General features: G+C 36.2%; 1 long non-coding RNA gene across 1 annotated transcript in view; it reads right to left on the bottom strand.

Moving 5' to 3' along the window:
• The window catches only part of LOC129392085 (uncharacterized), a 344,173-nt gene that overhangs the window by 289,525 nt on the left and 36,723 nt on the right, over positions 1–17,925 (bottom strand). The window lies entirely within an intron of this gene.

Raw genomic sequence — 17,925 nt, forward strand, 5'->3', positions numbered from 1 at the left:
TAATTAAGGGATCAATTTTCCAAGGAGACATAATAATCCTTAACTTGTATGCATCTAACAACGGAGCACTAACACATGAGGCAAAAACTGATAGAACGGCAAGGAGAAATAGACAAACCCACCATTATAGTTGGAGACTTCAACACCCCTTCTTTCACCAATCAGGTCAAGCAGGCAGAAAATCAGTAAGGATATCCTTGACCTAAAAGCACCATTAATATATTTGATCTAATTGACATTTATATAATCCCTCATTCAACAACAACAGAATATACATTCTTTTCAAGCTCACATGGAACATTCACCAGTATAGACTATATTCTTGGCTATCAAGTATATCTTAACAAATTTAAAAGAGTAGAAGTCATGTTCTCAGACCACAATGGAATTAAACTACAAATTAATAACAGAAAAATAGCTGGAAAATCTCAAAGTTTTTGAAGATTAAATAACACCCTACCAAATAACACACAGATCAGAAAACAAATCTCAAGAGAAATTTAAATATATGTTTAACTAGATAAAAATAAAAATAAAATTTATAAAAATTTGTGGAATGCAGCAAAAGCAGCACTTAGAAGGAAATTTATAGCATTAAAATTCATATATTAGAAAAAATATTTAAATAAGTAATCTATGATTCAATTTTAGGAAACTAGAGAAAGGAGATAAACTTAATTCTAAAGCAAGCACAGGAAAAGAAATCATAAAAATTAGAACAGAAAGCAATTAAATTTAAAACAGGAAAACAGGGCTTCCCTGGTGGCGCAGTGGTTGCGCGTCCGCCTGCCGATGCAGGGGAACCGGGTTCGCGCCCCGGTCTGGGAGGATCCCACGTGCCGCGGAGCGGCTGGGCCCGTGAGCCCGGAGCCTGTGCTCCGCAACGGGAGAGGCCGCAGGAGAGGGAGGCCCACATACCCAAAAAAAAAAAAAAAAAAAAAAAAAAAAAATAAAACAGGAAAACAATAGCAAAAATTAAAAAAAATAAACCCAAAGCTGGTTCTTTGAAAAGATCAATGAAATTTATAAGCCTCTAGCCATACTAACCAAGATAAAAAGAGAACACAAATTACTAATATCAGAAATGAAAGGGGGCATGCAATGGACATTAGAAGGATGATGGAGTACCATGAACAACTCTATGCCCACAAATTTGATAACTTAGATGAAATGGACACAAACTATCAAAACTCAAATGAGAAGAATTAATCTGAATAGACCTATCTATACCTATTTAAAGAAACTGAATGAGTAATTAATCCTTCCAAAAATGAAATTACCAGGGCCAGATTGTTTCACTGGTGAATCTACTAAACATTTAATGAAAAAATAATACCAGTTCTCTTCAATCTCTTCCAAAAAACAGAATCAGATGGAATATTTCCTAGATCATTCTATGAATCCAGCAATTCCCTAATACTAAAATCAAATAAGGACATTACAAGAAAGGAAAATTTTAGACCAATATCTTTCACAGATGGAAAAATCCTCAACAAATACTAGCAAATCTAATCCAACAATAAATTTAAAAAATTATAAACCATAATCAAGTGAAATTCCTTCCAGGTACACAAAAGTTGGTTCCACATTTGAAAACCAGTTCATGTAATCCATCACATCAACAGGCTACGGAAGAAAGAAAAATCATATGATCATATCAATCGATGCAAAAAAAAAAGTATTTGACATAATCCAACACCAATTCATTATAAAAACTCTCAGCACAGTAGGAACAAAGGGGAATTTCCTCAACTTGATGAAGAACGTCTGTAAAAAATCTATAGCTAACATCACATTTAATGGTGAGAAACCAGCTGTTTCCCCCTCTAGAATTTGAACAAAGACAAGCATGTCCCCTCTCACCATTCCTATCAACATCATTCTTGAAGGCCCAGCCAGTACAACAAGGCAAGAAGAGGGAATAAAAGATGTACAGATTGGGAAAAAAGAAATAAAATTATTTTTGTTCATGGATGACATGACTGTCTATGTAAAAAATTACAAGGGATCAACAATAACAAGAAAAGCTTCCTGGAACTAATAAGCGGTGGTTATAGCAAGGTTGCAGGATATAAGCTTAATACACAAAAACCAACTGCTCTCCAACATGCCATCAACAAACAACTGAAATTTGAAATTAAAACACAATACATTTACAACACTGCCAAAAATGATATACTTTAGTATAAATCTAACTATAAAACTCTAATGAAAGAAATTAAAAAAGATCTACTTACTGTATTTTAATTATTCTCCTCTATTAGGAAAGATGAATACAGTAATGGAAGGGAGAAGGAACTATTTAGTTGACCATCTAGTATATGCCAGATATTATGTAAAACACTATTTAGATTATTACTTTTCACAATTACAAAAATCCTATGACAGGGGCTTCCCTGGTGGTTCAGTGGTTAGGAATCTGCCTGCCAATGCAGGGGACACGGTTCAAGTCCTGGTCCGGGAAGATCCCACATGCCGTGGAGCAACTAAGCCTGTGCACCACAACCACTGAGCCTGCACTCTAGGGCCCATGAGCCACAACTACTGAGCCCGTATGCCACAACTACTGAAGCCCGCACGCCTAGAGCCCATGCTCTGCAACAAGAGAAGCCACCACAATGAGAAGCCCGCGCACCACAATGAAGAGCAGCCCCCACTCGCCGCAACTAGAGAAAGCCCACATGCAGCAACGAATGACCCAATGCAGCCAAAAATTAAAATTAATTAATTTTTTTAAAATCCTACGACATGGATATGACTATTACAGTTGTAGAGCTGAGGAAACTGAAGCTTGGAGAATAGCTACAGGGGATAGTAAAAACCTTATGATAAAATATTATGCAGCTTTAACAATCATATTTCTGAAAATATTTAATAATATAGTCATGTTATAATGCTAAGTAAAAAGAAACTCAAAGATTAGTATTCAAATCTCTGTATACCATATGAGACAAATTTATTAAAAGTTACAAAACTTTTAAAATAAGCTTGGAGATATTGCTCTATAATTCTGCAAAAAATACATGAAAACAGTATGTGGATCAACTGAAATGCTCATACACTGCTGGTGAGAGTATAATTGGTATATCAATTGGTAAACTATTTAAAAAGATCTACTAAATTTGCCCATATGCATATTCTAAAGTGCCAGCAATCCAATTCTTAGGTATATACCTAACAGGTATACATTCTGTTCATCAAATGATACATACAAGAATGTTAATAGCAACCCTATTCTTAATAACCCAATTCTGGAAATAATTCAACAATAATATACAATATAATGGATAAATACATTCTGGTATATTCATACAATGGAAAACTATAAAACGATAGCAATGAATGAACCACAGCTACATGCAACACGGATGAATCTTGCAAAGATTATTTTTGAGCTAAAGGAACTAGACATAACGTAAATAATTCCATATACATAAATTTCAAAAATAGACAAAACTAAGCTCTGGTGTTATTGACTAGAGGGATTACTACTTAGAAGAGAGCAGGAGACATTCTTCTGGAGTGCTAACTAATGATCTGTTTCATTCGCTCAGTCATAGTTACATGGGTATATTCACTTTGTGAAAATTCATTGAGTTGTACAACTAAGATTTTGCATTTTCTGCAGTATTCAATTATTCAAGTAAAAGTTTACTAAAAATATTAATTGTAGTTATATTACATAATGAGAAATGCATTTTTCATGTTTTTTATAGCTTTCTGTAGTTTCCAAATTATTTATGATAAATAGTTCCTTTTGAACAGCTTTATTGAAGCATAACTTACATGGATGAAATCAACTCATTTTTAAGAGTACAATTCAATGAAGTTTGGCAAATGTATAAATATGTGTAACCACCACCACACTCAAGATATAGAGCGCCTCCATCTCCCCAAAAGTCCCTAATACCCTTTTGAAATAAATCCCCTTCCCATTGCAGTCTGATCACTGGTCTGCTTTCTGTTGCTATAGTTTTGCCTTTTCTAAAAATTGCATATAAATGAGACCGTACAGTATGAAGTTTTTATGTGACTGGCTTCTTTCACCTTATGTGATGTTATCAAGACAGTTCCATGTTATTGTATGCATCGGTAGTTCTTTCTTATACTGAGTAGGATTCCATTGTATGGATATAGTACAATTTGTTTATTCAGCAGCTAAAGGACATTTGGGTTGTTTTCTTTTCTTTTTTGCTATTATGAATAAAGTGACTAGGAGCATTTGAATACATTTCTCCTTCTCTTGGATAAATAACTAGGAATGGAATTTCTCAGCTTTATAAGTATATGTTTAATTTTATAAGAAATTGCCAGACTGTTTTCCAAAACAGCTATACCATTTTGTATTTCCAGCAGCAACGTATGAGAGCTCAAGCTGTTCCACCTCCTAACACTTAGTATTACTGGTTATTTTCATTTTATGTGGTAGCATCTCATTGTGACTTTACTTTGCATTATTCTGATGACTAGTGATGCCATTTGTATATCTTCTGGTGAAGTATCTGATCAAATATTTTGCCCATTTTTTAACTGGATTGTCTTATTGTTGAGATGTAAGAGCTCTTTATATATTCTGAATACAAGTCTTTTGTCAGATACATGTCATTTTGTCTTTTCACCTTCCTAATGATGTCTTTCAATGAGCAAACAGTTTTCATTTTGATGAAGTTCAATTTATCAATTTTTTAAATGCTCTGTCTTGTTTGGGCAATGTTCACTATATAGAAAAAACATGTTATATAAAAGAGAGCTGACAATGACTAAAAGGATCAATCTAACTGGGGGTGATTCAAATCCATAGATTTAAACCACCTATTTGAGTGACTGAAATGGACTGTGTGGAGAAAGAATAGTGTGAATACAAAGAAGGTTGAACAACCTTGCTCATAATGCACAACTAAAAAGGTATTTGGTTTAGGGTACAGGGGAAAAGAAAAGGATCAATTTCATAATAGAAGTTACTAGTTTAAGACAACTTAGTCTCAGTTTAGAGAAATTAAACCAAACATTGTTATCTTTGTTCAAACCCTCCTTCAAAATAATGTGCAAAGCAAGAGGGAATCAGCTCTTCATGAATTAAGAATAGTAAAGGGAGAAAAACTCTTTTTCATAAAGAAAACGGTAGGAAAAATAATACAAAGGAGAATTTGGAGAATAGTTTAGCTGAATCATGAAGCAATATTCTGGATAGGAAAGACAGAAAAAGATACGCTTTTAAAATGAAAACACAAATTGAATTCCAGTACTCATCAAGTTTGGACTATATGTGAAATAAGCAAAAATAACTTCTATTAGACACTTTTTTTTTGAGACTAATATGAGTCCTGCCCCACGGAACTTTTTTATTTTTAATCAGATTTTTAATTGAAGTATTGTTGATTTACAATGTTGTATTAATTTCTGCTGTACAGCAGTGATTCAGTTATACATATATACACATTTTTATTTATTCTTCTCCATTATGGTTTATCATAGGATACTGAATATAGTTCTCTGTTATACAGTAGGACCTTGTTGTTTATCCATTCTGTACATAAAAGCTTATATCTGCTAACCCCAACCTCCCACTCCATCTTTCCCTGAACCCCCTCCCCCTTGGCAACAACCAGTCTGTTCTCTATGCCCATGATTCTGTTTCTGTTTCATAGTTTCATTTGTGTCATATTTTAGATTCCACATATAAGTGATATCTTATGGTATTTGCCTTTCTTCTTCTGACTTACTTCACTTAGTATGATAATCTCCAGTTTCATCCATGTTGCTGCAAATGGCATTATTTCATACTTTTATGGCTGAGTAGTATTCCATAGTATATATGTACCACATCTTCTTCATCCATTCATCTGTTGATGGACATTTAGGTTGTTTCCATGTCTTGGCTATTGTGAATAGTGCTGCTATGAACATAGGGGTGCATGTATCTTTTTGAATTATAGTTTTGTCTGGATATATGCCCAGGAGTAGGATTGCCAGATCACACGGTAATTCTATTTTTCATTTTCTGAGGAACCTCCATACTGTTTTCCACAGTGACTGCAACAACTTACATTCCAACCAACAGTGTAGGAGGGTTCCATTTTCTGCACACCCTCTCCAGCATTTGTTATTTGTAGACTTTTTTTTTTTTTTTGTGGTACACAGGCCTCTCACTGCCGTGGCCTCTCCCATTGCGGAGCACAAGCTCCGGACGCGCAGGCTCAGCGGCCACGGCCCACGGGCCCAGCCGCTCCGTGGCACGTGGGATCCTCCCAGACCGGGGCACGAACCCGCGTCCCCTGCATCGGCAGGCGGACCCCCAACCACTGCGCCACCAGGGAAGCCCTGTAGACTTTTTAATGATGGCCATTCTGACTGGTGTGAGGTGATACCTCATTGTAGTTTTGATTTGCATTTCTCTAATAATTAGTGATGTTGAGCATCTTTTCATGTGCCTATTGGCCATCTGTATTTCTTCTTTGGAGAAATGTCTATTTAGGTCTTCTGCCCATTTTTCAATTGGGTTGTTTGTTTTCTTTATTGTTGAGTGGTATGAGATGTTTGTATATTTTGGAAATTAAGCCCTTGCTGTTTGCAGTTTGCAAATATTTTTCTCCCATTCTGTAGGTTGTCTTTTTGTTTTGTTGATGGTTTCCTTTGCTGTGCACAAGCTTGTAAGTTTGATTAGGTCTCATTTGTTTATTTTTGTTTTTATTTCTAATCCCTTGGGAGACCGACCTAAGAAAGCATTGGTACAATTTATGTCAAAGAATTTTTTTTAAAAAACATCTTTATTGGAGTATAATTGCTTTATAATGGTTAGTTTCTGCTGTATAACAAAGTGAATCAGCTATACATATACATGTATCCCCACATCTCCTCCCTCTTGTGTCTCCCTCCCACCCTCCCTATCCCACCCCTCTACATGGTCACAAAGCATCAAGCTGATCTCCCTGTGCTATGCGGCTGCTTCCCACTAGCTACCTATTTTACATTTGGTAGTATGTATTAGTCCATGCCACTCTCTCACTTCATCCCAGCTTACCCTTCCCCCTCCCTGTGTCCTCAAGTCCATTCTCTACATTCAAAGAATGTTCTGCCTATGATATTTTCTAGGAGTTTTACAGTGTCACATCTTATGTCTAAGTCTTTAAGCCATTTTGAGTTTATTTTTGTGTATGGTGACAGGGTGTGTTCTAACTTCATTAATTTACATGTGGCTGTAGAGACACCATTTGCTAATGGGTTTTTCTAATTATAAGTTGTATTTTTTAACACACCATATCAGTCAATAAGCCAACATTCCACATCATCCCAGACATGTGTAGACAAAGTCACTGTGCCCAACATCACTTTTAATTCATGCTATAAAACCCAAGAAAATATAATTTTTAAAACCTTAGAACACTGATAGGCTTTACAGCTAAATTAAAAATAGAATGAGAGGTTGACCTGTTTTCTCAGTATTTCTAGTGTTTTTGGAAACACTATATTTAATCACAAGCACAAAACCAATTACCAAAGGTTAAAGATAGACAAGATTTAAAATGAGCTCTCCCTTGAAATTGTAACTTCAATATAAAATTGAGGGTTTCCCCTCCTCAGCCAGGAAACTTCATAAGGATAATTTATTCATCTCTAGGAGAAAAATAAATTAATAAGCTTAATGCATATTGTAATGTTATTTCTAGAGAAAGAGTATATGGTTAAAGAAAATGCATACAAGCTCATTATTTGATATTTTCAATAAAATTGTGATTCAGATAGGGAATACATTTTTAATGTTGCCTTTTCAATGTATTGAGGTTTTTTTTTTAAGACAGAAAATCTTTCCTAAATTAGATTTTCTTTTAATTCTCCAGGATACTAAAGAAACAAGAGAACAACTTGCTTTAGATAAGAACTTTCTTTTAAATGTGACAGACAGAGACCCAATTTTCCCAGCTAACTGGATTAGAGTAATTCTAAATAATTTAGCCTCCATTTACAGTTTGGGCAAGTTCATTATATGCGAACTCCCAGCAAGTCCTCCCCTTAAACTCTTTTTGATCAATTAATGAGCACTTTTAAGTAGGAAATGTACAAAATCTCCATAGACTATTGCTCCAAGTAGTTTTCCTCATACTTTTATTCATGTCTTTATGCTAAGAAAAGGAACTAAAATTTGTTGAGGTCTAGAATATGCACTCCTCAAGAGTAAGTCAGTTTCTTACTAGAAATAAGCATCCCACTAAAATGGAAACTTTTTAAAAAAATTTTATTGAAGTATAAGTTGATTTACAATGTTGTGTTAACTTCTGCTGTATAACTAAAATGGAACCTTCTTGAAGGTAGGAATTTTGTGAATTTTGTCTTATTCACCACTATAACCCCAGTTCCTAGAACAGAACCTGGGACACAGGCAGGTTCAATAAAAATTTATCTCTGTCTGCCTAGTACATACCAGAAGATTATCAAATACTTTAATACATTATTTAATACATTAATATCCATAAAAGTATGAAAAAAAGCTCTAGACAAGGTAAACAAAATTATATACATATACAAAGAAGCTAATACTACACCCGATTCCAGGTTCTCACCACCTTCAAAATGATGTCTTGGTTTATTTTTTTTAAAATTGGTTTCTGACAATAAGCCAATCACAGGTCATTCTTTTATACAAGCAAATCATTCTCTTCAGCAGAAAATGACTATTATCATTTCAATCAGATGAAAAACTGACTATCAAAGAAAGAAGAGGTAACTTTCCCCAAATCTCTCAACTGTTAAGTGATGTTAACTTATTCACACCAAGGCCTTATAAGCTCCCAAGCACAGTACTGTGACATCTGGGTCATATAAACCAAATGTAAATTCAACTGGGTCTCAAAGACACATTCCCTTGATCCTTCTCTCCATGCCCACTTTGGCTCCACACTCTCTGATTGCCTCTTCATGTGACAATAATTCTCCAATATCATTTTAAAGAGGGAGAACAGAATGGTAATTCAGCACAGTTGACTTCATTTTTAAATTACTGATAGCTTAGTAATTTCTTTCAGATTCACAACTTAGTGTTGTTATGTAAATGTTGAAGATTTGTGTCAAATTGGGAAATCCTATATGGTAGAGTATAAAAAGTGATCATAAATTCTTTGTAGCAATACCACCACCGAGGGGTATCTATTTTCCCACTCCTGGAACCTGGGCTGGACTTGTGACTTTCTCTGATTAATAGAATATAGCAGCAGTGACACTCTGTGAGTTATTATCCCAGGCTTCAAGATTCCTTGCTTATGCTCACTCTGTGAACGTGAACAAACCTTGGTGCTTTATAGAGGATGCAATACCTTATAGGGAGAAGAAAAAGCACTGGCCACCCCAGTTGAGATCTTAGACTTATGCTGATGCCTAACAAACACCACAGAGAGCAAGATGAGCCATCTCAGAAAGGCCCGGGCTAAGTTGCCAACCACAGAACAATGATTTTTTGTTTTAAGGCAGTAAGTTTTGGGAGGTTTGTTATGCGGTATTAAATAAATGATACCCCCTCTTCTAAAGTTTCTTCTATCTGTGGCTATTACAGATATAATCAATACTTGTAGAACCACTACAGACTTGCCCTACAGAAGTTCTGACAAATTCTCTTTCACACAATTTCCACCAGAAAAAAGCAAAATACATCTGATTTACGCACTGTATTGTTAACTATATTCCTGACAGGTGAGAATATTGATAGGAACCAAACCCCCAATTACAGTTTTACACATCTGATGATTAGAAAAATTGTCTACAGACTGGTTTCTGGCTCCATATATTTTAAATCTTGTTTTGTTCCACTGCACACATACTTTAGATACTGGGTACCTTAAACATATTCATATCATTTTGGCCACATACCTGTGAATCATAGCATCAATCAAGTTGGTAGAGTGGGCAAGAGGTGTATTTCTGGAAGCTATTCTTATGCCAGAATGAGGAAAGAGTAACTTAAATATATGGGAAGTAATGGTGTGGATCACATAAATATATTCCATTACACTAAAACAAAACATATTCTCCACTCAAGTTTCCTTCAAACAACGGCTGGGGTCATTCTAAATCCATCCAAAAGTAGGAGAAGTGTAATGGAAGAGAAGTAAGAGTGGAAAAAGACAGCAAACTTAATTGATTGCTGTTATATATCTTGCACAAATTTTACAAAAGTATATGGCAGTGTGAACAGATTGCATTCACTGGAATGCTCTTCATCATGGAAGGGACCCTAAAGATTAAGTTTCCTTAGCTTCAAGGTAGATCCACCTCTGATCTTGCTCCTCTTCCTGGCTTCCTTCCTCCTCTGTCTCAGAAGTAGCAGCAAATCTTTCTCCCTATATTTAAGCCCCTTTGGAATATTACTTTTCTAACCTAAGCACTTTTCCAATTTATGGTCACATCCATAGTGTTTTTACCTTCTACTTGCCTCACACTCCAGAACTTAAATTTCATGGCAGTGTAAGCTACCAGAAAAAATAATTGCTTGAGTGTGGTAATGGTGACTGACAATTTCATCTCCAAACTATTTATCAGTTCACACTCCATGTATCAGGATTCACGAGAACATGACACCTCTTGTCAGTAAAACAAAAGGATCTTGTGACAGCATTTCAATTGAATTTCTCACCTGGCACTCACCATATTAGCACTCAGTTAAAATAACTCCATTCATTATTTCAAAAAACACACAAAAATGGATGCTCTAGACAAGGTAAATGAAATTATATACATATACCAAAAAGCTAATACTGCACCTGATTCCAGGTTTTCACCACCTTCAAAATAACCTGTCTTGTTTATTATAACTTTTTTTATTTGTTTCTGACAATAAGCCAATCACAGATCATTCTTTTATACAAGTAAATCATTCTTTTCAGCAGAAAATGACTATCGTGCAGAACAGTAAGCAAAACATGTCAATCTCAAAGTTCAAACTAAACTGTCTCTCAGTTACTTTTAAATCTCTGTGAAAGTGTCAGTCCAAAACTCTAAGTAAACCTTCAACTGGCTTGATTGCCACCTTCATAAAATATGTAGCTCAAATTTCTGATGGTTTGGGTAACTTCCCAAAAGTTGTCTGAGGAGTAGGCCATCCCTGTTCTCCAAAGTTTCCTTTGTTTCTGTTCCCAAGAACACTTCTTAGCCTTCAGGAGACAGCAGAGAAGAGTGGTCAAGGTCATGGGCCAGACTAGGGTGTGTTTGCCTCATAGCTCTGCCATTACTGGTGGTGGGATTTAGGCAAATTGCTCAAATCCTCTGAGCCTCAATTTTCTAGTTTATTAATTACAGATAATAACACTATGTTCTTTATAGAGTAGTTGTGTGGATTAAATGAGCTGACATAATACATAACTTAGCATGTTGACCCGCAATAAAGAATAATCAATTCTCATTATATTTCCCATTTATATTTTCTCATTATAATCATCATTTTGATCTGAGAAAGGGCACTGGAAAAGGGAACAGTGAAAATGGAAAAATAATTCAACCTGTCCTTCTAGGATTGATCCCAGCTTCCTATTTCAACCACCTGCACTGAGTCACTCCAAAGCAAGAGTTTTCTATTGCTCTTCCCTTGGGTACCACTTTAGTTCTAAAGACATGGCTTCTGTCTCTGCAGTTCCTCACATATATCTTCTGCCAAATATATTTTCTTTATATATACATGTTCTTCTAAAAGAATAAGTACAAAGGCAAAAAATAAATCTAGTCTGTCAAGCTGTATTGAAAATGCTAAATCAATTTTTAGGAAATACTGAGAAAAACTTCCAAAATAGAGATGTGAAAATAGTTTTCATTTTTTAAAAAGGGCTGGTAAAGCCTTAATAACCTGAATAATGTCCTCCAAACACCAGGCAACTTCATCATCATCAAACATTTATTGAGTGCCTACTCAATTCCAAACACTATGCTGGATCCTGGAAATACAATGAGGTAAATGACAAGGCACCTGCCCCAAAGCAGCACCTGCCCCAGTTGAGGACACAGGGCCAAAGCTTGAAAAGATACACTATAAAGTCTAGAATGTACTTTATACTTTCAACAAGAAAAAATCAACAAGGCAGACAAAAAGTGCCTCAGCAGATGAGACGATGAGGCAATATCAGAGCCATCAGTAAAATTTTTACACAGCAAGTATAATTTAGACTTACTCTTCACTAAAACATGAGGACCTGAGACCTCGAAATTTTGAATTATGCACAGTGACCACTTCAAAGGCTGACATCAAAATAATGGTCCTGCTGGCCTCTCTGAGGAATTCTAGGTTTTATTCACTCCTGCTGTCCCCAAAGCCCAACTCAACCCATTGCTGATTTAGACGATCAGACTCTGGTCTCTGAATTAGATCACAGTGTACCATTTATAGAGGTCAAGGTCACACACTGTGTGAAGTCTTACCCTTCCAGTTCTCTTCCTCCTAAGATGTTACGATGGTAATAAGGGAAGAAAAATGATGGCTAACCCTTCCCTCCATTTTTGTCTGTCGGGACTCTCTGACCTGATGAAGTAAGGCTAAGCTTAGGACCTGTTCTCCCCAAGGGAAAGCTTGGTTCTCTCTCTCTCTTCTCTTTCTTTTTCTCTTCGTCTGCTCTTTCTCTTCCACAAGGCAGCTAAATCAAGAGGGCCCAGGCAGGGCACATTAAGACATTGGGGCAGACTCTGTCTTCAGCTGTCCTTATGTCTCACACCTTGGCACTGGTGAGTGAATTTTCACCACATGAGATAGTAAGATCCAAATGTGAAGTGGATATTGTGGCAGAAATGGTTAGAACAAGACTTTCAGCCTTCTTTGCTTCCACACCACTGAAGCCATTCCAGCAGATACAAATGAGGGAACTTTTGTGGAACTCTGGTTGATTCCCACTGGCTCTGCTTTGAGTTTGGGAGAGAAGTCCCAGAAGTCATTCCAATGCGATGTCACTACGCTCTGCTGGTCAATGTATCCTGCACACACGCTTTCCCTGAGGCATTCTCAAGGAAGAATGACCAAGACAGGGAAGGATTTGGATACTCCTGAGTCCTCTTGCCAAATGCCATCCAAGTATCAACTGACATCAACATTAACAGCATCCATTCCTTTATTCTGAATAGCTCTGCCTAGAAGGCATAAGATCAAGTAAATAAGAGTATTATATTCTGTCATGAATGTGTCCTCCGTTTGACTTTTCAAAACATGAGTGAACAGTGGAGAGCAGAGTTGAACTCCTCTTATATCTGACAGTAGGAGCACGGGAACCCAAGAGACAGACATCCTTTTATTTTCCATGATTACGTGTTGACCAAACAGAAATGTCTTCATCTTCAATTTTAGAAACAAAAACAGGCAGATTCACATGACAGATCATACTCACTTTATTAGAAAAGCTAAAAGCTGGGGGTGGGGGTGAGGGGTGGGGAATAATCTAGTTGTTTTTTCGAGTCAGGTGCATCCAGGGCAGAGAAAGGAAAAGTGGAAGGGAGTGGGTAGGCTGGTGGCAACAGGTCCAGTCCTGCTCTCTCTTAGCTGGCCCTGGGGGTAGTTTCTGAACCTAATTTTGGCTGCCTTCACAGCAGTCTTTAGAATATGAGGAATTTAACATCTCTTGTTCTCAGTTTTTGGCCTTTACTGAAAATCCAAGACAACAGGAAAAAATCTCACTTAACAACCTATTAAATTTGTATACTCGCTCCAAATTCTGTAAAATGTCAGCAAAAATAGCAATATATAAGATAAACTCTGGAAATGCCAAAATAATCAATGAAATATCATAATCATTAAAGTTTTCTTCACAGTTGGAAAATTATCAAACCTCTTTGCTTCACGCAGTTCTGATTTTATTCTCAAAGGTCTCTATTAAAAAATATGTATATACAATATATTTATAGATGTGTATCACAGTCAGAGGATGTGCCAGATAGATATGCCTACCCAGAGAAATGATAACATTCACAAGTCAGTTACTGAGTTTCCCTTTAAACCCTTTGGGCTGGCTATTTGTCATCTGGCATTATTCCCAGCCTTCTGGAATCTCCTCTGAATCACAGGATGACTGGGAGGCTGTAAACTACATCTCACAGATTTCCTTTCCAGCTGCTTTCTAGTGAGATTCTGCCAATGAAAGGCACTGTTGGGGGACTCAAAGGCAAGAGGGAAAGAGAAATCCGTGTGGGTTTTTTCTGCATCAGCAAGAGGCACAGGGGTAGGTGCAGGCTCTGGGGTCCTGCTCAGGCAGTACCACTCCACAGCAGCGGCAGAGGTGGTGCCCCGTCAGCCTCAGCAGTCTGATGCTTCTGGCTCCAGCTCCAGGAGCAGCAGCTGCAGCCTCTGTAGCAGGAGACTGTGGGCTCCTGGGTTCCCACAGCATCAGTGGGGATATGGGCTCCTCGCTGCCTGCAAAGGGCAGTGACAGGTGCAGCGGCAGCCAAGCAACAGCAGAACCTCAACAGGCTCCTCAGCACAGCAATCCTGGGCTCTGGGTAACCCCACTTGCTCTGCTGCTCCTCCAGCCAGACAGGTGGCAGGTGGGTAACCTCACCTTCCCCTCTTCACTCTTTCAGTCCTTCCAGTTTCATAACCAATTCCTTACATGTTTCCCTAGTTTTCCTGAAGGAACACTTAATAATACACCTTCTCTATCTCTTTTAGTACTAAGGAATCAAGGGAAAACAACAAAGATATATATATATATATACAGTTAATTTTCATATACTATATGCACATTTGATAAATGCTGTAAAACCGTACAATTTAAAAATAACTTACAGAGGGCAGAATTAGTAGATCTCTGAAGTGAAAAACGTAAAAAGTTACAGAATTCAGGTTAAACTTGATGGCTTAAACACATATATTCAATCCTGAATACCACTAAAATAAGAGTAAATGAAAAAACAATGTACATAATCACAAGGACAAAGAAAATGGAACAGGGAATGAGACAGGAGGGACAGTAGACAAGAGATAAAAACATAATTTTGTAAGATGGAAAGGACATGGACTAGTGAAATCTGATTAGTGGAGCTCAGAAAGCTGAAGCAAAGGATTCAAGTAGCAAATCATCAAAAAGGTCAGGAATATATATAAAAAAAAATCAGAAATCCAAGTAGCTTAAGACTTAAAAATTGTAACAAATCAACAGAAATCAACAAAGCTATGCTTTCTAAATTTTTTAGGGAAGTTATTTATAACCTAAAACTCTATCTTCAGCTATACTTCAATCAAATGCAAAGGTAGTATTGAAATATCCTCAGCATGTGAGATCTTCAAAAATTTTATCTTATATGCAGCCTTTGTTAAAAAAAAAAAATCCAAGAAAATGTGCTCCATCAAGACAAAGAAATATACCAAGTAATGGGAAGACATAAAATCTGAGAAACAAGGAATTCAATACAGGGGAAAAGGAAGGAAAGAAGGAAGGAAGGAAGGAAGGAAGGAAGGAAGGAAGGAAGGAAGAAAGAAAGAAAGAAAGAAAGAAAGAAAGAAAGAAAGAAGAAAATGCCCAGCAGTGACAGCCTAGAATGTCAGTTAGGGTCTTTGGCCTAGAGTGCAGTTACTCCAGATTTGTATAGGAGGATAGTGGATTCCAGGAAAAAAAAAAAGAGAGAGAGAGAGAAAGTGGAAGGGGAGAGGGAGGGAGGCATAAACTTTATTGAAAGCTGTTTTATAGTTCTTTGAGAAGGTCTGGGGCTAAAATAGTCATAGCGACCTAGATGACAAACCAAATGATGTAACAAAAACTTGTGAAAAGGGGAGAAGGAATGTAATCATAGTACAATACAAATTTAAATTGTAAGTATTAATGTATCAGAAAAGCATGATATAACTATAGTGGGAGAATAGGAGGAGAAATAGGTATATGCATTGAAATTAGGGTTGAGAAGGCAGTGTAAAAGAGATAATCCTAAACTTCTATAGAAGGAAGCTAATAGATACTGTCAAAAATTAAAAACAAGAATAAACAGAACTAGCAATAAAGTATGGTACTAGAAATTGGGAGGCAAATACCAGATTAAACAGCTAAAAGAGATTGAAAAAGTTTGCTTGAAGAAAATGAGAAGGGGACAGGGGTTTGCTTATACTTATTTGTTTGTTTTTAGGCTTGTAGTACTGTTTGGCTTTTAAATTTAAGTGTAAGTATTATTTTGAGAATAATAATTAAATTTTTAAGTAAATGATAAGGAGTTTGGGTAATTTCATATATCTGCAGTACTCTAATCAATAATAAATTGGAACATATGAAAATCAATCTACATTTTCTTTAATGAAATTAAACATTAACTGTTTAATATATTCCTTGCAATCTTTATGCACTACTAATATACTTTGCGATTTCAATAATATGCAAAGATAAATTTTAGCCCAAATCAGGTAAAACTATACATTTTGAATTGAGTGGACGTCAATTTATTTTGGTTACTAAGGTATTCTGTTAGTATCAAATTCATTCAATACTACATAATGAATCATCCTAAAACAGAGTGACTTAAAGGAATGGGGATAATTTTATTAGTATCTTAGTTCTGGGGTTCTTGCTCGGTGTCTCTCATGCAGTCATATTCAGATGACTAGGGGGGCTGAAGCTAGAGTAATCGCAAAGGCTTCCTCACACACACATGTGGCAGTTGATGCTGGCTGCTGTCCGGGACCTCAAATGAGGCTGTCAGCTGAAATATTTACCTATTCACAGCCATTCCATGTGTTCTGGCTTCCTCACAGCATAGCAGTTGGGTTTTAAGAGTGAGCATCCTAACTGGACAGGCAGAAGCTCTATCACCTTTTACGACCCAGCCTCAGAAATCACATAGCATTATTCCCCCCCCACAGTCACAATTCCCCTAAAATCCAAAGGAAGGGAAACTAGATCACCACTTCTCAATGGCAGGAATGTCAATGTCACATTGTAAGAAGAGCATATGGGACAGGGAATGTTTTGCAGCTATTTTGGAATATACAATCCACCAGAGGTCTCTTTGTTCCAATATAGACAAATCTACATTAACATAATGTTAAATAACCAACAACTATCTTTAAAAGGAGACATGCTTAGGCCCGCAGATTTCAAACTGGGATATGCGTGCTTTAGGAAAAATAATTTTAAGGAAATAATTTCCGGATCCTATGCTTCACATGTACTCTTTCCAAAATTTAATTGCCTGAGAATATTCATGCCAGCTGTTTGCAAAAAGAGAGGTGAGCCTATCACTCATTTTACCTTCTTACTATGGTACACTGAACCTGAGGGCAAAAATCTCCAGATTTTCAAATAGGACAATTCAAAATATTAGTGTTGGTGTTGAGAAAGTAAATGACTAGTAACTGAATCATAAAATCTGGAATTGGTTTCAATTCTTTGCCTTTAACAAAACTGAAGGAAGACCTAATTAAAATGACAGCTGGTAGATCATTAAAAATAATTTTTGATGATAGATAACTATGTGATTTTGGCATAAAACTTGGAAGGAGTTCAAATGTTTGAGGGACATTGCTAAAACAAAACTCCATTCTCATCTACTTATGGGAGTATGTTTTCTCAGATCTTACATCCATAAAAACAAAAATAGAATAGATTGATACTGAGATTTGTCTCATCCTAATGTGTAATTTGAATCCACTCATACATATGTTTATTTATTGAACAAAAAAATAACCCTACTATCTGAATGGACACATTTCTAATAATTCTTATCTTTATGTTTATTATCTAAAGGTACAATTATTTATGCTGTTTAGGTTAATTTTGTAATAAAAAGTGTGATGAAAATCCAATTCAGAAGAAAATTTAACCATTGGAGTCTGTCACAAATTTTTAAATTACTTTTCAATGTACATATATATTTTTATGGCAGAGAAAAGTGCTCACTAAAAGACTTTCAGGCAGAAAGAATATATTAAAATAGGATAAAATTTTGGAAAAGTGATATGGAAATAGAATTTCAGAGAGAAAAAATAAATGA

The sequence above is a fragment of the Physeter macrocephalus genome, chromosome 4, assembly GCF_002837175.3.
Source record: "Physeter macrocephalus isolate SW-GA chromosome 4, ASM283717v5, whole genome shotgun sequence".
Taxonomy (NCBI): Eukaryota; Metazoa; Chordata; class Mammalia; order Artiodactyla; family Physeteridae; genus Physeter; species Physeter macrocephalus.